The 20,407-nt window shown below is 30.7% G+C and overlaps 1 long non-coding RNA gene across 1 annotated transcript; it reads right to left on the minus strand.

The window, feature by feature from the left end:
- Nucleotides 1-11,732: 11,732 nt before the first annotated feature.
- Nucleotides 11,733-12,105, minus strand: LOC145100459 (uncharacterized). Its single transcript, XR_013705059.1, has 3 exons — nucleotides 12,034-12,105; nucleotides 11,898-11,955; nucleotides 11,733-11,811 (listed from the first exon to the last, which is right to left on the minus strand). It is a non-coding gene; the product is annotated as an uncharacterized LOC145100459 (long non-coding RNA).
- Between the last annotated feature and the right edge of the window lie 8,302 nt (nucleotides 12,106-20,407).

Genomic DNA, 20,407 nt, shown 5'->3' on the forward strand with positions numbered 1-20,407 from the left:
CTACTTTACTTTAGTACTGTAGACACCGCTTTTGTTTCCTGTCCTCTGTTCAATCGGAGATTATTTGCGGCATATTTTGGATTGGATAAGATCATGGTCATGTGATTGCTTATTGTTTAACTTGATAAATATAAAATAAATGGTTTCTTCAACAATGTATATGATAATATGAATAACCACCGTCTTCAAAAAATAATGATCTCAATTTGAATCTAATGTATTTCAACTTTTCCCTAATCATATTTATATAATACTATTTAGATAATAACACTAGGAAGACTTTTACTTCAAACATTGGATATAACTCAAACGTTGAATCTTGAAACTCTCTTCGTAAGTATTAGAGTAGCTTAACTACTCATTTACTAATGGTGATAATTTGGCCAAACTGGATTTGAGGTGGACGAATCTCATTTACTTCCATAGATTGTATTTTTTTTTTTCGTTTTCTTAGGTTAGCTGTGGAGTCGAAGGTGCTGATAACTCGTCTTGGGATTCATGGATGAAATTTGTTTTATTCGCATCTTGCTAGTTTTAATTATAGTCTTGCAGTTTAAAAAAATAAAAAAAATTAAAAGAAAACTCATTTACTAATTTATATGAATCAAACGACATCTGGAGGAAAGTATATATATCTCGCATTTTTGGTTTGTAGATTAAAAATACAATCGTTACAACAATCCATTTATTGAGACATTGAGTTTCGATAAATGTTTTAATTGTTTAATTGTAATGAACAAGACTTTTACACATGTAAGAAGCATATATAGATAAGTTAGAAAAAGAACAAAGCCGTTTCCAAAAAAAAAAAAAAAAAAAAAAAAAAAAAAAAAGCTGTCACTGTTACCAAAAGCAGTACCACATTTGGTGGGTTAACCTTGTTGGCGTGGAGGGGGAAAAGGCAATTACTTAGCCATAGAGGTTTGGTTTGCACTACCCCTCAGCCACGTTGCACCTGCCACGTCATTAATTATTAAACGCCGTTATCCCAAGAAACCTCCGACCATATATAATTATATACCACCAATATATTACAGTCGAGTGTGTTAATTTTCTATACTGGATTATTATTATTTTGATTTATTTTGTTTGTCAATAGATGGATAATTGGATATATATAGATGGATATATAACAAGTATCTCGTCATCTATAGTTGATGCTTTAACGGTTGTAAACGAACATTATTCATGTACATTACTTATGATACGTTTGTTGTTTCAAGGGTGACGTCTCATTGTAACTTCTTCCATAAAATTTCCTTAGAGAAACTTATTCTTTCCACTTTCTAACTGTAAAGTTTGTGTTCCAAAGCTTCCCATGCAGTAAGGCAAGGAATTCCTCTTGTTTCACTTTATCTTTTTGTTTTTTTTTTCCTGGCCCATCGAAATGTTTACTTTCTTTAAACACTCTTATATTTCACCATATTTCCTTTCTTCTCTCTTTTTCTGAAACATGGTAGATTTTGAATAGCCCAGGACCAAAATGCATAAAGCAAAACAATCGAAATCTCCATGCAATGAAGGAGAGCGCGGACACTAGCCTTGAGAAACTCGCGTGTAGGTTGCGACCAATATTGGCTTGGTTGCTTTTTTGCAAAATTTGGCGTTTCTTCCACATTTATTGTACTTGTTTTTACTTTTTTTTTTCAAAAGCGGTCGTCCTTGTTTGCTTTCCGTGCACAAAGTCATATGCCGTATGTTGATTGTTGATTGAGGTTACATGAACATATATATACATGCTTTTGGAGATGTTTGTATGAATCTAGTCTAATAAAGTATTGAATATAAACAATATATATGTTGAGTCCAAGACTATTTCTCCAAAGAAATCTTATTTATAGAGAGGGAGGATAGTCATATATATATATATATATATATATATATATATATATATATATATATATATATATATATATATATATATATATATATATAAAAAGAGAGAGAAAGAGAGAGAGATGTTTAAATATGGATTGACATCTATTGTGTGAACGTGTGGATAAAGCTATTCTGTAAGAATTATAAAGAAAATATGTCGTTTGATAATATGAATATGTTCAATCTTATATAATTATTTTAATTATTAAGCATTTTCACTAATAAAATCGTCTATAAGGTTATTATATATTTTTTTAATTATTCTCGTTCTGTCAGAATTTTATCGGGATGTTTATTGAGTCGTATTCTGTAAGAATTAAAATAAATAAAACACGATGAATGAGAACAAAAATGAATTAAAATTTGTGAGAGTCTATTAAAATAACAATAGTTATGTGAGATTGAACGTACTCACATTAATAATTTAGTAATTTTTATAAAATAGTATTATCCACACGTCCACACATGTAACGCTCGTCGATCCGGACTATTTAATTTAGAGATAATAGGGGTCGAAAACGACTTTTCGACAAAAGATTATTTAGAATAAATAATCTTAACCAAGTTGTGGAATACGTCTCAAGAGTTCTGTACATATAAAGAACGCCGAAACCGAGTTATAACGAAGAAGTTATGGTTCGTCGAAGTTTTACGGCAAAACCGACACGACACCGGGAGACTTAAATAGTGAATTTACGATGGAGGACTTTTTATACTTATAAATCTAAACAAAAGTTGTAGTATACGTTAAACCGAGAACATACAAGAAAAAAAACGCCCAAATCTGACTTCGTATTAGGAAGTTATGAAATTTTTAAGATTTGGCTTAATAGTGCACAACTTGAAACATAAATTTTAGATCGAGCAGTTTTTGGCCTACGCGACCTAAATGAGAATTGAAGATCTCATTAATAGGAACTCAACAGTAAAAAGACAGACGAAAACAGAGTCCGTATGTAAAAATTATGAATTTTACGCGGACATTTAACAATATAATCTCCTCGTACTGTTAAAATTAAGATCGGTCGAGAATTAGTCAACGGAGTCAAAATGAAAGTTGTAGATCTTATTTTTATCTATGTGTGGATATAAAGAACGTCAAAAATGGTGCTCATATGTAAAAGTTACGGATTTTAGAAGTCGGAAGTGTGGTGTACGAAAATTGGTAACGTGGCACAATCTTGGCCATTGCTTTCTTCCCAAGTCTTGCCACCAGATGGTGACATGTGATACCAAGTTCAGCCATATTTCACCCTATAAATAGAACCTCCCCCACCCTTATTTTCTTCATACCTTTCCCATTCTTTTTTCTCTTTACTCTTTCTCTAAAACCTCTCTCTAGCCCCAACCCCCCCCCCCCCCAAAAGTCTAGGGAGCCTCCCTAGCACGAGGCGGAAGCCCCAGAGTGCTCGACGGCTTCGAGAAGAAGAGCTTTTCAGCTCGGGAACGCTGCTCCAAGCAAAACCTGGTTTTCTATAAAACTCGTTTTAAGTTAGCTACGCCTACGCTATTTTTAATATAACTTTTATTTAATTATAGTAATGTTATTAGGAACCTATAATAAGTATTTGGACTATTATTATGGGTTATATAAGTATTGTTTAACGCTTATATAATAGTACTAATAGTTTGACTATTAATTAGTCTCAGGGAATAATAGACTAAACTCTAGTGGTAATAATACTAGGTTTCGTCGAAGGAAATTCTTTTTAAGAAGCGAAGCGCTGTCCGAGTTCGGAATCACCACCTTTCAAGTGAGTGCATGGTCCCTTTCATCTTACACATAAATATGAAGTATTTTATATAAACTACGTGTTATGTGTGCATATTATCTCTATACTTGCTATCTATGCTGGATGAACGATTTTATACAAGTTTTATATGATTTAAACCGTATATGTATTTATATCTACGTAATATGTTGGGTAAACATGGGTAGATGAAATGAGTTGGATGACGAGTTGAGAGGTGATATAGACCATGAGGTAAGGGTGAGAGGTGGACGATGTGAGAAGCCTTGTTCCCAAATGATGGACCTGTCATCTAACAGAGTATAGATGACAATCACATACTATTATAGACAGTCCAGTGGAACACTAGCAGACTCGCAACATGTAGGTGTTGTGAACGATGTGTTCACCGATATACTCTAAAAACCCATTGAAATGTATTACGATTGGAATCTCGAAAATGATACTGTCAATAAACGAGATAACCCTAGCAGCTGTGCTTGAAGGAACATACTGGCACCTACGCCTCACATAAAATGTCACAATTCTAGCAGCTGCGCCTAAGTGATAGAACTAGCAGTTGTGCTCGATAGTTGTGTCATTTACAACTATGGACTTCGTACCTATTCCTTAGGATAATCCTTAGGAATGAATGAATGAGAAATAGCTGATTCTTAGGGTAGATCCTTAAGAGTAAAGAAGATAATGGGGATGGGTAATTGGGTTAACTATTTGATGATTAAACATAATAATTATATTATTGTGGGTTGAAAACCCTATGTACTCACCAAGTTTCCCAACCTGACCCACTCAGTTTATTTATATCACAGGTGTTGATATTAAGTCACATTACACTAAGAGATTAAGGAGATATAAATCACTAGTGATAATGAATGCAAGTTCTGTTTATGCTTATGTTTCTGTATTGACGATGACATCCCAAATGTTTTAAAATGAATAAAAATACCTTTCTTTGGAAATGCCCTAATAACGTATTTATCATGTTTCACTAGGAACAAATTCCGCAACACTTTTATTTAAAATGTTACTCTGATTTTCAAACAAAGCATAAACAAAATTCGGTCTTTTCTGACCATGAAAAATGGGGATGTCACAACACAATAGTTGTCCATCCACATTATAACCTATATATATATATATATATATATATATATATATATATATATATATATATATATATTGGACCATGTCACACCGATGCAATACCTTAACATTTTCACTCATAAATAAAATTAGTACTTTTGCCATGAATCGGTTCCCTTAATCAATGAAATAATCATATACAATATAGTAGGCCGGATAATTAGAATACATAGAGAATACAAATGAGATAAATTATCATGTACACTGATATAACCCTGTAACATGAATAGGACCCTCACAAACGCTCAAATTGGTACAAAATATGGAAACATCACTACAAGAATACCAAGCTAAGGTGACGACACCTATCCCAACGCCGAAAGTCGTCGCTACAGGTCACCCTATGCCGACGACATGTTGTCGCCATAGCTTTTGGAACTTTTGACCAACTTTCTTTGACCGCTATATCTGTGCCGACGACAAGTCGTCGCCATAGGTCTGGTGGGAACGACGAAAATGTTGGCGGTAATATGAAAATATATACCGACGATGTGTCGTCGGTATAGGTAAGAAAAAAAGGATTTTTCATTTATTTTTATTCCAAGTGCCAAAAAAAAGAAAACGACGTAGTTTTTGAACACCCTATACCGACGACAAGTCGTCGGCACAGGGTTTTTAATTTACATTTATATTTTTATTTCAGGATTAAATGATACATCGTTGTTTATGTCGACCATATTCCGACGACATGTCGTCGGCATATGGGTATACCCTAAAACAGATACGCAGCTTTCTTTCATTTGCACACAACGATTTTTTCTGCATCCTCTCCTCCCAAGCGATGAAATCGGCTACCCAACTTCAATTTCCGGCGATTAACCCAATCCAAGGTCGTTTCTACCCCTAATTTGTTTTTTTTATTGTTGTTTAGTATTGATTTTTACCCCTAATTTGGGGGTTTTTTGTGTGTAGCAACCGGTGGTGAAGCTCCACCGATCTAGTGACTGCCTCACCTTCCACCACCTAGTGTTGCCGCCTGAAATCACCACCAGCCACCACCATGCTTCTTTGACTAGCCAAAAAACAAAACATCACAAAAACAAAAGGTTAGTTTTTTTTTCTAATTTTTTTTTAAATTGAATTTGAATTGTGTTGAAATTGTTTGTTGTTTGTATATATATGTGATTGTGTTGTTGTTTGTTGTTTTTTTTTCTGATTGTATTGTTTGTTATATATATATATATATATATATATATATATATATATATATATATATATATATATGTGTGTGATTGTGTTGTTGTTTGTTTAGGTTTAAACTTTAAACAAAAATAATTGTATGAAATTGATATTGTTTAGGTTGATATATGAAATTGTATGAAATTGATATTGTTTATGTTGGTATATGAAATTGTATGAAATTGATATCGCTTAGGTTGTTATATGAAATTGTATGAAATTGATGTTGTTTAGGTTGGTATATGAAATTGAAATTGTTTAGGTTGGTATGAAATTTTATGTGATCTTTGTTTAGGTTGGTATGAAATTTTGTACGATTGTGATCTTTGTTTAGGTTGGTATAAAAGTTTATGTATAAAATATAAAATATGTATGAATTTTTTTTAAGTATTTTATTTTCATTTCTTTTTGAAAGTTATAACATAAAACAAAATAATAAAATTACGTTTTTATTAAAACGAATATTAAAAGTATTTTTTATCTTGTTTATGGTGCTATATATATATATATATATATATATATATATATATATATATATATATATATATATATTAAAAGTATTTTTTTAGCTTGTTTATGGTGCTATTAAAAGTAATATTAAAAGTAATTTTTATCTTTAGTATTCTCCGTGATTAATCTTTCGACCATATATGTTTGAACCACCTTAATGTTTAGACAAACTAATAAACTTTAATGTCAATATACAAGATAAAAATAAACAAAAAAAATAACAAAATAATATAAAACTAATAAAAATATGTTTATTAAGTTAAAAATATTTAAACTATAAGTTTATTAATACCAACATACTTTTTTTTTATCTTGTTAATTAAAGTATTTTATTTTCATTTCTATTTGAAAGTTATAACATAAAACAAAATAATAAAATTACGTTGATATTAATAATAATGAAACAGTAATGACAGTCGATAAGAGTTGGATTCGTGAAAATATAAAAATACTTAAACTAATAAAAGTTTTTCATTAAGAACAAACATTACTAATAGCAACATAAAAAGAAAATATAACTGGAGAGTTGTGGAAGAGGTTCATCATCGAAAACTTTGGAATCATCCAAGTATCGGTGTTGTGAATGAGATATATGTTGTGAACAACACTCAATCAACTGATTTTACCTTGGTTGTCGACTTAGGCACCTTACCTATGCACACGACTTTAGGTGAAGTTGGTGAATCAAGAGTGGTTGCTAGGAGGAATGTTGCTCCTAATATAAACGATGACGATTTCATTAACGATGAAAATGATGATGATGATACGTACTCTTCAGATGAAGAAATAAATAATGAAAACTATGACAGTGATGATGATGTTATACATGTATATTGTTCTAGTGATGAATCTGATTGACGGTATGTTATTGTTATTATATGTCCTAATTGCTTATAATATTTGTTAAAATTTGAAATGTTGCTTATTTCTAGTTTTATTATATTTTCTGAATGTTTATAATATTTGTTACACAGATGGAAGAAGTCGTGAGGGGACACGGAGGAGACGGTGGGGATAGACCTCCACACGAGATTGCACGCGGTGTACCATCGGGTTGCCAATCTTGTAAGTTATATGAAATTTTTAATTATTAGATATATTAATGTTTTAAATTTCTAAATTTCCAATTGTATATGTAAATATAGCACAAGCGAAGAATGTGAATGTGCGTGGCAAAGGGAGAAACTTAAATTTGTACGATGAGTATGTCAAAAACAAGTGTAAGCCTTTGGATTTGATAATTGATATCTCCGGGCGGACGTATCGATTTATAGGGGACAACGGGAAAATGTTTGTCAAACTGATCTCAAATCTGGTAGGATCAAAGGTACCGTTGCATTATCATACTTGGCGTCGTGTTCCTACCAAGTACAAAGATGATTTATATCCCGAGCTAGAGGTATATATACAATACATTTTATATGTATTGAATTTTACACTTATTAAATATTTTTTTACTAATCAAATATGTTTTTCCTTTTGCAGACTTATTTTGATATTGATAGGTATCGGGGCACAAACTTCTGGGAACCCCTTCGAGCGAGTATCCAAGCAGATATGCAAAGAGCTTATCGAGAGCGCAAGTATCAGATAAAAAAACATTTTGACAGAGTTGGTGGATATCGTAATGTGGAAAGGGCAAGAAGACGTTCACCGGATGATTGGACCGCCCAAGCTTGGAACGATATAATTGATTTGTTGTTTTTGACTGAGGAATACAGATGCACGTCGGAAAAAAATAAAGTTACTAGGTCGAAACTTCCACACACAAGTGCTCACGGATGTAGACCGTATGCTCAACGACGTTATTTAGAGGTAATAAAATACATTAGTATTATTTAAAATTGTTATTAACATTTATACAAATATATTTATTGTTTTTTCACTTATTATAGGAACAAATGGGAATCAAGCCGCATCATATTGAGGGTTGGAGACAAATGCGCTATAAAGAAGGTTCGGGTTGGTGTACAAGTCGAGCAGAAGAAGACTTGGTAAGTGATAAACGAAATGAATATGTTGTTTAAATATATTATTATTAATTATAGTTTCTTGTTTAAGGAATATTATTATTTTTTGAATGTTTAAGTTTAGTTGTTTGTTTTAATTAACGTATGTTAATTGTTTTCTTTATTTTAGGAGAAAATTCAAAATGAATATGAGAAAATGAAAAACGAGGTTGGGGAAGGAGGAGAAGTAAACGAGGAAGAATGTTTAGAACGTGCCCTTGGGACGAGACGTGGACATGCTCGCGGGGTGGGTAGGAGACCAACCTCCAACTTCGGTTTAATTCCAAATGAACGGCCTTCCACTTCCAAATCGTCTCAATCTCAATCCCAATTCGATGCACAACAAATGCAAGAATATTTGCAACAAATAATGCATCATTGACGGCTTGTATTCCGAACTTCCAACCACCACCATTTCCTAACTTTCTATTCAACTATAACACACAAGCAAGTAGCTCTCAACAATTTGCCGAAAGGATGGAAGAAGAAGGAGAAGGAGAAGAAGAAGGAGAAGGAGAAGAAGAAGGAGAAGAAGAAGAAGGAGAAGACGATTATGATAATGATGATTGATGTTTTTTTAGTATTATGAACAATGTTAGTTAACTACTTATTGTAATATTAAACTTGAATTTGATGTTTTGAATTTGAACAATGGTACCTAGTTAATGTATTTCAATTGATATATGCTGCAATGTTTTTTAGATTTGTTAAAAATACAGGAATGGTAATGTACAAAACCTGTAAAGCTAAAAAAAACAACCAGTAACTATCCCGACGACTAGTCGTCGCTATAGGTCCATAACTGTTAACTGATAAAACCCTATAGCGACGACAAGGCGTCGTAATAGCGTCAACTTGTCCCGACGACTTGTCGTCTCCATAGCTATCCCGACAACTAGTCGTCGCCATAGGATTTTAATAAAACATTATTTTTTTTGCCCGAAAATGTCGTTGACAAAATCTGTGCCGACGACATGTTGTCGTAATAGATGTAGCTATACCGACGAATTCTATGCCGACGACCTAACAGACCTATGCCGACACGCCTGTGCCGACGACTTTTTCCCGACGACTTGTCGTCGCCACACCGAATGCCGACGACTTGTCGTCTCCATAGGGTCTAAAATCGTCGTCTCCACAGGGTCCGATTGTTGTAGTGAATTGGAATAAGCATTTGTGTTTGTGACACCTTTATATTCTGCCTCAACACACATCACATCAGGTGACGATATGTTTTCATTTAAACCAAATATATATATATATATATATATATATATATATATATATATATATATATATATATATATGCTTAGGTTATTTTTTTACTACCTATTGTGTGCCAGAATGCATAGATCTAGACTAACGGATGAAATTAATCATTAGACATAATTTGAGAGTGTATGATAGTACAATGGGATAACATTTACCATATAATCATATAAATTTTAGCAAAAGTGTATTTTGGACAATTAACTATATTTATAAAAGGAAATTTTCGGATTTTTAGAGATACTAAATTCTCCTAATTTTAAAAATCTGATTTTTTTAATTAATTCAATTTTAATTCCATAACTGATTTTATTATGTCAGAATATTTTTTTGTTAGAATGAGGTTCTTTAAGAATTTCATTCTATTAGAATATTATTGAAGAATAACAAAATTCTTGAATCCGAGGTTGAAAAATAAAAACATTCTAATATATTTTTACACATTCGAACTTAAATATAAATTCTTGCATATTCTTACAAACTAAAAGTCTTATACATTTTAATATAATTGTACATATTCTAAAAGAATATCAACAAAAATAAATAAAATTCTTAAAAAAATAACATTCTTAAATTGTGAATATGATCAAACTTTATTCATTCTTCAAGTTATTCCTATTAGGTCTTCAACGCATTCTTCTATCCATTCCTATCATAAATACAATAAAAACTAATAATGGTTAAAAAAATGTTACTTGTAATTAACTATCACTTTATATATTATGGTAGAATAAATATAATATAACAGAATACATAGAATACATTATGGCAGAAATATAAAGATTTTATTATGGCATAATACATTCTGAAAGAATATATAGAATACATTCAAGCCATTTCTATCACAAATGCAACAAAAACATCCAAATCCAACAATAAACACTAATTCATTCTGAAAGAATAAATTTATATAAATAAATTCTGACAGAATACACACAAATTCATTCACACATCATGCTCAACTTTCACGTCATAATAGACTACCACTACAAAAAGCGTTAAAAGACCCAGTTAAATAGCTTAAAGAAGCCAATTTTGCAACCGGGCTTGATGTTGGCGAGTCCTATGTGGAATCCGTAATAGAACCCAGTTATAAATCGAGTCTTTTATTACAAATAGAGCTTGGCTTGCATTTATATAACCAGGTCACATAGCACTTTCCGTCCCAACTACATGTGAATATTAGGCCGGTTCCCTTCAATATTACCGGGGCATATGAAAACAAAATATATACCGGTTCATACAAACAACCGGGCCATAATAGACTTTTACCGTTTTTTCCATAATAAGCTTAGAAACTGGTTTCTAGATAAGTAACCGGTTCCTTTTAACACTCTTATATTTTTTGTTGTATCATTTTATAAAAATAACAATAGAATAGTTATAGACTATCAATTTATAACACAGATTATACACAGATAAACAATGTTTTTTTTTATGTGGAAATATTAAATAAACCATAATAGTCATTGATAAAAATATAATCAAACAAAGACAATTGTCTAAGTAGCAAAAGAAATCATGGATTTGGTAATTTCATACATCATACAACTTACATAAAAATTTATTAAAAAAAAAAACAAAAAAAAACAAACAAACATTTGTCTTGACTTGGCATAGGGATTGTCCAAAAAATCAATTGTAATGACTCTTTTTTCTAACCTTCCTGAAAAACAAACAAATGAAAGTAAAAAGTTAAGAACTCCAACAAAAGATAATTAAACCAAAGTGAGGAAGTTTTAGAATTCAAATACTATCCATATATGCTTTTTTTAGAGGACCACATCATTCATATAGTTATTCAAAAAGTCACTAGACTAGTTAGCAACAGTTGCAAGCAACGCCTTTTCCTCAAAGGGGCTTTTATCATCCCAATGCTACCGGACTATATTAAATGTAAAATTAAACATATTCATTAACAAACCAAATATTTTGTTGCAATAAACAACATGAACAAATATTAAAAAGGTACTTACTTTACTAGGAAATCCATGTTGTCTTGTCGTCAAGAAATCAAACATTCATCGCATTACATAATGCCCGCTCTCTAAACCACCAAGTTGTTGGTTGCACTAAAAATTGTAGCAAAAATTAAACATTAATCAAACAAATTAAACTACAACAATTATCTCTTTTGGTATATAACAAGATGAATTACCTCAGCAAAAATCCATCCAATTGGAGTTGAAGTGTCTTTTTCATACCTCATGAAAGCCCTTAAAAGAAATAAAAAAGTGTTGTGTTCAAAAAAATAAAAGGATTTATATCTTGCTATGATATAAGCAATTTCTTACATGTCCACATGTTTTTTGAGCATGTAATGGTAGTCGACAGACTTTTCTATACAATCCTTAAGAGAATCCAAAATATAGACAATGCGATTGCGAAGGGAAATCACTAAGAGCACGCAATGCTTACTAGAAATGTTTAAACATTTAGTATAAATAATAAGAAAACAAACAAAATAATAATAATAAAGATAAGAAATTATTGTACTTTTGCAAATATGGTGCAATGAGAAGCAATTTTCCGTGGTGCAACCGAATGGAATCAACAAGATAACTAATGATACCCTCTGGGTTTTTCTGGCATGCCTCCCCTAGAATATTATAAGGGTTCAAGAAAGCATATTTGTTCATACGTGTCCGAACCGTTGAATGAAGAATCCTAGAAACAAGAAAACAAAAAATGTTATGGTCAACTAATAATAGTAAAATTTTTATGGACTTACAGTTACCAAGCAGTTATGATGGAAGCATCATTTGTTTGTTTTCTCAGTAGTCAAAAATATTCTTCACATGTAACCGAAAAGTCATATGTTTCGACTAGCAAAATCCCAGAATCGGCTACAATGTTAACCACTTGGTTGGACTTTAAGCAATCACGAAGATATTCAATCGGCCCCGCCTTGCTGGATGTTTGGTTAGGTATGTTCTTGTTTGTACCAACCCATGCAATTGTTGGCACAAAACTTGTGGTTGGAATTTGTTTCTTCGTTTTTTGTTCCTACATTTTAATTCATTTGAATATCACATACAATTATAATTTGTTGTTTATATAGTAGCTTAAAAAGTAAAGGATAAGGCATATGTACCTTTGCAAGAATAATTGCAATCCGGGGCCATTGAATTACAGTTCCAACCGCCCCTTGTAGGTTAGAAACTTCTTTCGTCAGCACAGGAAGAGGAAAATTTTCATATCTACTATCGATGTCGTCTTTCATAACCTTCAGGTGATTTTCTCTTAAAGGCAATGTGTGTATCAACTCATTCCTATATGGAAAGACCAATCCCTTGGCATATTTTTGGTCCAACTCCCCATAGGGTAACACCAATTCACAAGGGGTAGGCATTTGTACATATATAGTAAAACAAAAATAAAAATAAAAGATCTTTGAAAAACAAAAAAAGTGCATAATAATGTAATAACTATATTTGAATTTTTAACCATTCTAAGTATATCTATTATAGTTCAAACCCTTCTAAGAAAACATTTTAATTAAAAAAACTAGAGTCTTTTGTCTAAATTATACAACCAAAATGATGATATTAAGGTAAACTCAAACATCATATCATACATACTTATAAAGCTAGCATTTTTTCTTGAATCTCATGCATTTGAAACCCCCATTCTTTTTTCCTTTCACCACATTCATTTGAAACTCCCATGACTTTTCAATTTCTTTATAATAATAATTATAATTTGGTAATTAGGTTAAATAAATATCAAATCTAAAGTGTATTCATATAATATCTTTAATTATGTTTTTTTAATTTTTAACATATTATACTTAATTTATTAGTTTTAATATATTGTTGGATGTAAACCATTATCATTTTAAAGGTATAATTTTTGAACAATTTGTATAAAATACTTACATTATTAATTAAAATATAACATTATAGGCTCAACTTAAATATAAATTTTATTTAACTTAGACAACCCAAAGATTATTTTAAAAATAGTTAAAAGTGATAAATTGAGTGTCTTTCTAATAATGATTGTAAGTTGGTTAATAAGGTTAAAAAAATATCAAACATAAAGTGTAATCATAAATAGACTAAATTTCAATTTTAAAATAATATCTTTACTTCTATTTATAAAGTTATTTCTTTAAATTTTAACATATTATACTTAATTTATTAGATTTAAAATGTTGTTACATGTAAACCATTATCAGTTTAAAGCTACAATTTTTGAACAGTTTAGACAAAATACTTAAGTTGTTAATTTAAATATAACATTACAATGTCAACTTAAATATAAATTTTAGTTCCACTAAAAAAATCAAATAATATTTTGTAAATAGTTAAAAGTGATAAATATAGTGATAAATGTAAAACACTAAATTATAATATCAGTTTAACTAAAATATTTCCTAAATATATTTATATAATCGTTAAAAATTTTCAAATAAATAGCTTAAAATAACTTAAAATAACAATAGTTAAAAATAACTCTATATAAATGATTATATTGTTACCTTTAAAATCATAAAATAATGTTTGATGTTTTAAATAATTATAATGATATAAATTAAAGCATTAAGCATATATATTTTAAAAAGTTAGTTAAAAATAACAACTATAAATAATATTAAACCATATATAATATTTAATTTTATTGATGTGTAACTCGCGAGTAGAAATCATTCAAACGATTGAGATTATGACGTTATATTATATTTATATATTACCATATAATTCAAAATAGTCAATATATTATATCAAATTAATATACGAATTATTATATCAAATTTAACAACAACGTTAGTGTTATATTCTAAAAAGTATATATTTGTAAAGACTTCAACTATATAGGTGTTTCTGCGCATTACAATGTCAACTCAAATATAAATTTCAATTCCATTTAAAAAAACTAAAGAATATTTTGTAAATAGTTAAAAGTGATAAATTATAGTGATAAAAGCAAAAACTAAACTGTAATTTCAATTTAACTAAAATATTTCTTAAATATATTTTTATAATCGTTAAAAGTTTCCAAATAACTAGCTTAAAATAACTTACAATAATAATAGTTAAAAACAACTCTATATAAATGATTATATTGTTAGCTTTAAAATTAAAAACAATGTTTGATGTTTTAAATAATGATAATGATAGAAATTAAAACATTAAGCTAATAAATTTTAAAAAACTAATTAACAATAAAAACAACTATAAATAACATCAAATCATGTATTATATTTAATTTTATTCATGTGTAACTCGCAGGTAGAAGTCATTCAAACGATTGAGATTATGAAGTTATAATAAATGTATATATTGTCATATAATTCAAAATAATCAATATATTATATCAATATAGTATATAAAAATTATTATATCAAATTTAACAACAACGTTATTGTTATATTCAAAAAATCGTATATTTGTAAAGACTTCAACTATATAAGTGTTTCTACGCAACGCGCGGGCATTCGCCTAGTAATTCTTACAATGTTGCATTTTCTAAAACAAATATTGTAATAAAACTAGTATTTGAGCATGCGCTTTGCCGCGGGTTACTACGTGTGTATTTCATACGGATATCATAGCTTAAAAAACACTAAAATTTTAAAAGAAATAAGCATTGAGTGAATTCTCAAAAGTTGAGAAGAGTTAAGAGACTATTTTTTTTTTAAGTTGGATGGTTTTTAAATAATCAATAAAAATGTAACTTTAAATAGAAATAGTACAATGCTCAATATAAGTAAAGTTGAGAAGAATTTTAGAGATTATTTTTGTAAGTTGGATGTTTTTGAATAATCTATAAAAATGTAGAGGATATAACTGTAAAAATAATAATAATAAATAAATAAATAAAAAATGAGTTGTTGCAGTGAGTCCAATCTATTTTTAATTAAATTTAACAATTGTGTTGATAAAAAGTAGGTATATTTGTATTTGTTGGTAGAAAAGTATATAAAGTTCATACCATTGCATATATCGATCTTGCAACGTGTATATATAAAAACATAGTTTTTCAGGATAAAAATGGAAAAAGAAAAAAAAGTTAAAGGGCTTCAAATTGCAAGTAGAAAAAGGTATCTATTGTAATAACATATATATTATAAGGATAAAAAATGAAAAAAAAAGAAGGAAAAAAGGTTGCAAATATCAAGTTAATTGGGTTGTAAGGGTAAAAAGTGAAAAAGGGGTTTCTAAGTGGGTGACTTATGAATAGTACATAAAACTGTAAGGGCAATTTATATAAGTTACTATCAAAACAATTCAAAGATTAAATTATACCGCAGCTACTTCTTGTACACAGTGCAGTTTAGGTAGCACTTTTAGCTACAGTGTTCATATCTGAAAAACGAATGTTTACTTATTGTATATACTTATAATAATTTGTGCAATTATAAGAATATACAAAGAAATCCATAGTCCTGACCATAATTTCTCTACTAACAGGTTAACAAGTTTAGTTTTTATTGTTTTTAGATGTTACTGGAAAATAAATACACTCATTTACCTATATCGCATCTAAAGCCTCTAATGTAGGAGTCGAGCCACAATTATTTTGTTGAACCCCTAAGCTTACATCATCTAGGGCATGGTTCCTAGACCCATGTTATAAGTCAAAGTGTGCTTGTAGCTTTGCTAGTTGGTAGCCCATCAGATCTATCGTTACCTGCAGTTTTTCAATAGTTTCGTTTTCATGTTTTTTCATCTTTTTTTTATCAGTCCCTTGCATCCCTTTTCTCGATCCAACATCATGACCAACAGCCCTGGTATGGCCTGGATGATTTGGTCCTATTACCTTTGTGAACAAGTCCTCTCCTGGACTGAGCACCAAATCTCCTTTAGAGATTTGAGTTTGGACATCAACCTTTTAACAAAAAAAAAAAAAAACAAACCAGTGAGAGTAATTACTTAGATATAAATGATTAAAAGAATTTGCTTACAAGCTTGTCCACTATGGGTTGTATGGTAGGCGATATTATGTTCGACCCCAACTCATTCTTAGATCTTCTACCCATAACATAAAGTAGTGAGCGCTCGCTTTTTATCTGATACAATTGGCGTGTCCATTGACCAGATGCCATCTCTTGTTCCTACTCAACTTTCTTGCCCCTGTAACCAAGTGGTCCTACACGGGCAGGATTCTTATTATGCATTGAACTCGCCCTCGCTTTCTCACTTATCTCCTGCAAATGAAATTAATTAACACATTTATAACAATGCAACATAATAAGTAATATAATTATGTGCAATTAAAGTCAACACACTTGGAACTCCTCTGATGATATTCTCTGTCTAAATCTCTGCAATGTACTGCTTTCCAAATATGAGTAGGTCTCAAGTGGATCTCTTTGATTATCACATTTCTTTTTAAGCCTTTTCTTCAAGGGTCTCCACTGGCTGTTGCATTTTGTAAGCACATCTTTTTTACGATTGTCATTTGGAATATTCCAACGTTTCTGTGTTTGTTTTAGAATAAGGATACTAAGTATTAATAACACATCTTGATTAGATGAAAGTAAATGTAATGGGTCTTATGTAGATAAAGAACCTTAATTGTCGGCCATATCATATATTTTTGAGCAATTGACACTTTCTTCCAAATCGTATATTCAACATAAATCATCGACCTCATAAGAACACCACACTCGTTAGCAAACTTACTTTGTTTCTTCCCAACATGCTGACTAATATTGTTGAAATCAAGTTCTTGTGGCTCTTTATGGTCTATTAGTCTTGTGGGAGTTCTTTTTTTCCTCAGTTGTGGTTGTCACTGTGGCTGTGGTACTGGTTCTTGTTGTGGCTATGGTCGTGGTTCTCCTTCTTGTTGTGGCTGATCATTCATCATATTTATTTTGGAGGAAATATATACAAAATAAAATGAGCCATCATAAATGTTACACTTCATGTGTTGTTACAGTAGCTGCTATTTAGACAAGTGTCAAAATTTCAACTCTTCACATGGTGCTCCAAAATGCAAACAAAGTGTTCGTCTATATAAGCTCAAATAACATGTATAAAATTACATGTCTACTGATACAAATTCATAATCACAAGATGTATGCATTTTACTTGTATTTCAATTCATACCTATAACATATTTCGATTTTTATTTCTTAACATAAAAAAAAAACAATTCACCCAAACTATGGATTCATTAAAAGTAATACCAAATTAACAACAAGAAAATTCATTGGTCATATAAAGAGTAATATACAAAGAGGTTCAGTTGCATTCATATTACAGAGTTTAGATGCTCAAAAGTTTATAAATTCCTCCATGAACATTAACAACTAAAAATAGAAAAAACAACACTGATCAAAAGGAAAAAAGTCTATGTATGTTGTGTCCATCCACATCATATTTTAGATATAAGCCAGAAAACACTCAAATATTGTTAGTCGTGATCAAAGAGACCCAATTTGTTTCCATCTAGTCCTTTAGGCATAACATCAAACACTTAGAAGGCATAATGAAATAACCCTTAACACTTACCAATTTCCAGCAATAAGGATTGCCCACATGACTTGAAACTTATCAACAATTGCAAATGAGATTGATTATGAAAAAATGAAACAACAATACGAGGTTAAGATTGAGAATAGAAATGGGTTAAGTTTGAATCGAGCAGGTAGTCTACCTGAATGAACAAACAGTGAGTCGATTTTGATAAACTAAAATTGAGTGTGAAAGTGATTAATTGAAATAAACATATAGAAAGCCAATTCCGAACACGCATAAATTAAACCAAAACAGAGGATCGGAAATTCAAATCACGTAAACGGATTCCAAAACTTGATATAAAAAATGAGTATTAGTCGAAATCTTACAGCAATACGTAGCATATCTTTAGTGAGTATATGTGACGCCAGTATATCCGCACTAGTCAATTTAGAGATAATAGGGTCGAAAACGACTTTTCAACCAAAGATTATTTAGAATAACTAATCTTAACCGATTTTTAGTATATGTCTCAAGGATTCCGTACATATAAAGAACGCCAAAATCCGAGTTATAACGAAGAAGTTATAGCCCGTCGAAGTTTTACGGCAAAACCGACACAGCACCGGGAAACGTAAATAGTGAATTTACCATAAAGGACTTATTAACCTTAGTGACCTAAAAAAAGTTGTAGTATACGTTAAACCGATAACATACAAAAAAGAAAGCCCAAATTTGACTTTGAAACGAATGCTGCTCCAGCGAAGCCCGGTTTTGAGAAAAAACAGCTGTTTTGTCAAAGGAATATTCTGTTAAGAGTAACGAAGTGCTGTCCGAGTGCCGAGTCACCACCTTTTCAATTGAGTGCATAGATACTTTCATCTTACACATAGATATTAAATATTTAATATGTATTACGTGTTGTGATTGCATGGTTACTTTCATCTTACACATAGATATGAAGTATTTAATATATATTATGTGTTGTGAGTGCATGGTCCTTTTCATCTTAAACATAAATATGAAGTGTTTTATATAAACTACGTGCTATGTGTGTATATTATCTATATACTTGCTATTTATGCTGGATGAATGATTTTATACAAGTTTTAAATGATTTAAATTGTATACGTATTTTATATCTACAAATATGTTGGGTATAACAAGGGTAGATGAATGATGAGAGATAAAATATGATATGAGTTAACATTGGCAGCTATGGACTTAGTGCCTATTGAATAAACGCTAGTAGCTATGGAACTAGTGCTTTACGAACGAGAATTGGCATGGACTTAGTTCCAGTCCTGTAACCCTGTAAGCAAGGGACTTCGGAATGAACGAATGCAAGATAGATGACTCTTAGGGTAGACTCTTAAGAGTAAGGAAGATAATGCAGATGGGTAATTGGGTTAATTGTTTGATGATTAAACATAATAATTATATTATTGTGGGTTTAAAACCCTATGTACTCACTAGGTTTCCCAACCTGACCCACTCACTTTATTTATATCACAGGTGTTGCTATGAAGTCACATTCCACAGATAGATTAAGGAGATATAAATCACTAGTGATAATGAATGTAAGTTCTGTTTATGCTTATATTTCTATATTGACGATGACATCCCAAATGTTTTAAAATGAATAAAAATACTTTTCTTTGGAAATGCCTTGATAACATGTTTATAGTGTTTTACTGGGAACAAAATCCGCAACATTTTTACTAAAAGAGGTACTCTGATTTTTTTAAAGCATAAACAAAATCGGTCTTTTCTAGCCGTGAAAAAGGGGATGTCGCAGTTGGTATGAGAGCATTAGTTTAAGCGAACTAGGAATAAGAATTCATTTCTAGACTTAAACTAAGAATGCTAAGCGATGATTGTGAGGAGTGTGTGTAATATATTATAGGAAGTACACCTGAATAGACACAAGCACTAGCTTAATTAGGGAAGATGCCTAAAATTCTTTTATGTGCTAAATGATTTATGATGCTTTATGTTATCGTTTGATCGGATCTATGGTCTTTTGCCGACCGGATCTAGAAATTTTATGTGTTCAGATTTCTAAACATTTAAATACGGTATTAAAACTAGCATGTAACTTTTCGGAGTAATAAGGAGGATTACGCGTCTAAATCTTCTCTATATGTATTCTCGTCTCAATGCAATGGAGCTCCAAGAAAAAAGCCTTTCGGATCGGGAATGCTGCTCCAGCGAAGCCCGGTTTTGAGAAAAAACAGCTGTTTTGTCAAAGGAAAATTGT

The sequence above is a fragment of the Lactuca serriola genome, chromosome 4 (genome assembly GCF_051521515.1).
Source record: "Lactuca serriola cultivar US96UC23 chromosome 4, Lser_US96UC23_V15, whole genome shotgun sequence".
Lineage (NCBI taxonomy): Eukaryota > Viridiplantae > Streptophyta > Magnoliopsida > Asterales > Asteraceae > Lactuca > Lactuca serriola.